Source organism: Spea bombifrons, chromosome 10 (genome assembly GCF_027358695.1).
Source record: "Spea bombifrons isolate aSpeBom1 chromosome 10, aSpeBom1.2.pri, whole genome shotgun sequence".
Lineage (NCBI taxonomy): Eukaryota > Metazoa > Chordata > Amphibia > Anura > Pelobatidae > Spea > Spea bombifrons.
Window position 1 is genome coordinate 37496450 of NC_071096.1, and position 3423 is coordinate 37499872.

General features: G+C 41.7%; 1 non-coding gene across 1 annotated transcript; it reads right to left on the minus strand.

Annotated features, from left to right (window-relative positions):
- Nucleotides 1–2473: 2473 nt before the first annotated feature.
- TRNAQ-CUG (transfer RNA glutamine (anticodon CUG)) lies at nt 2474–2545 on the minus strand. The gene has a single exon. It is a non-coding gene; the product is annotated as a tRNA-Gln (tRNA).
- Nucleotides 2546–3423: the final 878 nt, after the last annotated feature.

Genomic DNA, 3423 nt, shown 5'->3' on the forward strand with positions numbered 1-3423 from the left:
GTCTATAAATCAGATTGTAATTGTGAGTTTCATACGTCACATTTATCTCTGCGAGAATATATCGCTAAAACCTCCACGCTGTTTGTGTTTTCTCTCTTTCTTCCGGCTGAGACATTTGACTTATAGGATAATTTTAGTTTTATTTATTTTTTTATGACCTTTGTAATTAAAGTTTGTTTTCAGCTTCTCCGGTCTGTTTCTTATTTATGATTCTTGTACTATATATAAAATACACATAACAGGGTCCCTGGGGGGGGGCTGAGTGGAAAAAGAAGTCCCTAAAAAATAACCTAACTTGTGTGATACTCAGCCCCCCCCCAAAAAAAACAACTAATTTTATTTTTGCTGAATAGTCAGTTTCCTGGTTATTTTGAGACAATAATTTTTGACACTGAGGTTGTTAGCGAGGTGGAAGCACATTGTCGAGTATCCGGCGCTCGGCACAGAGACTCTGAGCGTTTAGCCCGACACAAATGTATCAGGCCATTAGCCCATCTTTGCTTCTAAAGTTACCCATTAGGCTGTAACGTAAACCGATGGCCCATCAGAGGAGCAGAAAATGACAGCGGTTTGGCTGGTTCTGACTCACTCTTTTAATTGCATTTATGCATTTGGAGGAGTTAATTGGTAACACAAGAAGCATCTGACCAGTTCTATACTGTACAAAGGGATCTCTCTGGATAAAGTGTTGCTAAACATTCTAAGCTCTACTCTCATCGCTGATGGTGTCTGCAGATCACGTTGCAAATCCATCAAAACACCTGCGCAGATATTTTTATAGGCCAAGCTGACCAATGAGAAATCACCAGGGCAAACTGCACTCTCATTGGCTCGCTTTCCATCATTCACCTGTATGAACAAAGAGAAAACAGAGGGGCAAAGAGCCCAGAAATAGGACCCCCTCGGAGGAAGTAAAGAAGGCAGAATGTTCTCCCCGTCTCAATTAGTTAATAAATGTTACTGCCCGGTTCTGTTTGGAATAATCTCGTATCAACTTGGCAAACCTTTTCCTAATTTATGGATCAATAAGGCACCCTGTCATGTCCTTAGCTAGAAGCCCCCCCCTTCCCCCACCCAGAGCTCCTTGTGACACTCTCACCGCGGAAATAGTTATTTTTGTGTCTGCTTTCGCAAGCCCTCATTTTTCTTGGTATATTTACATATCGTTGGCACTCGGCACAATGCCGCTTAATTATAAAGGAGTTCTTTTTTTTTGTTTAATGTGTTTGCAGTATCCTGTACAATATTAATAAAATTAGGTCAAAGAGCCTTTCATCCGAGAACGGTACTTTGTCAAATTACGGACAACGTATGAAGAGCGCATTTATAAATCGAACATGCATCCGAATAAAGCCACAAATCATAAGGAATTGGTTAGACAGAGCGATCATCAATTTTCAGCAGGTTCAGCTGTGAGGAATCAGTCATTGCCATCAAACGGCTCCGTCAGCCGCTGCGCCAACGTCATTTTTTACAGTTACAAACTACTGAAAGGCGGACAAAAGGCATCGGCGTGCATTACCCCCTCTCACCTATGGGTGGTGCTTTTGAGCAGCGCTGAGCTTCTAGATCCACGCTTGATAAATGAATGGCGAGATGATCATTTTTTAAATGCTGATACATTGTATCCTGATATAGTATATCGTCGGTGGAATTATGGAGATGAAATTGCCCTGCCTATTTTAGCGCGCATCAGAACAATCTCTTAAGGCAAAAAAAAGTACATTTACGGAAATGAGTTATAGTTTAAGAAAAAGAAGCCCTTGTTTCATTCCAACGGGTGCTAGAGATGCCCCCAGGGACTGTTTGCTGTTAGTATAGTATAGTATAGTGGGTTGAAAAAAGACTTCAGTCCATCAAGTTCAACCTTTCACACATACCCACTTCTAAAGTTGATCCAAAATAAGGCATAAAAACCCTATTTTGGGCAATAACCAGTTATGCCACAACAGGGAAAGAAAATTCCTTCTTGATTCCATAGTGGCGATCAGATTACTCCCTGGATCAACTTGCCAATGCTGCTGTCATTTTAACAGTTGTAGCCCTTTATGTTGGAATCGCATGTTTTCATTGCATTTACTGCATTTGTTGGATGTTTCAATTTTTTATTAAACCAGAGGAATAATTTAAAGTAACCAGGAGGGGGGTCATTGCATTTTGTCATCTGCAAACCAGACTCTGTGAATCCCTGCGTATCATAGCCTTATTAACGTGTTTCTGGCCAGAATTGTCAGTCTGGTTTCTGGCTGGGACCCTTCCTAGCAGCATAGTATCCCACGTGTTACTGTAGCCCCCCAACTGCTTTACATTCTAACGGATGTCCGTCTAATCTGCCCAGTTTGGAGGTTTTAGACTGATTTTGTCTTAAGGATCGCTCGGCACATTTCTATTATTCTTTACAATTTGTAGTGCTACACTGCGGCCGGCTGCTACGGGCAGCAAAAAACATTTCTGTAGAATGAGTAAAAGAAGCAGGTCCCACCGAGATTTGAACTCGGATCGCTGGATTCAGAGTCCAGAGTGCTAACCATTACACCATGGAACCATACGCTGTGCCTGCAGAGAGCCCGGTGCCCGAGGATTCCTCAAACTAAATATGTGTCTGGGTGTAACTGCTGCTACTCTCATCAACTATATTACTTTCATCAACTATGTTACTCTCATCAACCATGTTACCCTCATCAACTATGTTACCCTCATCAACTATATTACCTTCTTCAACTATGTTACCCTCATCAACTATGTTACCCTCATCAACTATGTTACCCTCATCAACTATGTTACCCTCATCAACTATGTTACCCTCATCAACTATGTTACCCTCATCAACTATATTACTCTCATCAACTATATTACTTTCATCAACTATGTTACACTCATCAACTATGTTACCCTCATCAACTATGTTACACTCAAAGGCTGTTACTCTAATCAAGGCTGTTACTCTAATCAAGGCTGTTACTCTAATCAAGGCTGTTACTCTAATCAAGGCTGTTACTCCCAAACACTATTACTCTCATAACCTCTGTTACTCTCATAACCTCTGTTACTCTCAATAATATTTGGTTCTATCGGCACCTTGTCCTGGGATCAGGGTTTTTGCACACAGTCTTTCATGCCCCACGCAAGCCAAAATACCCTGGCTTTTTTGCTGCTCTGGAATTAAGCAAATCACAGTCATTTTTAAACAAATCAAAATCCCTGCTCTACCGAGTGCTAACAAACTACACGAAGTGCCGTCTGGGTGGAGTGGCTGCTCCAAGTCCCAACACAGCTATCAGCTTTTGTGTTTTAGCTTCACTCAGCAGCTTCCTCGCCGGAAGCAAAAAGAAAATCTCCCTCCTTCCTGGGCAGGAATTACTTAACAGCTCCTGTAATTAATTATCTCCGCAGGTGAGATAAACCAGGGTGCTCCCAGGACTC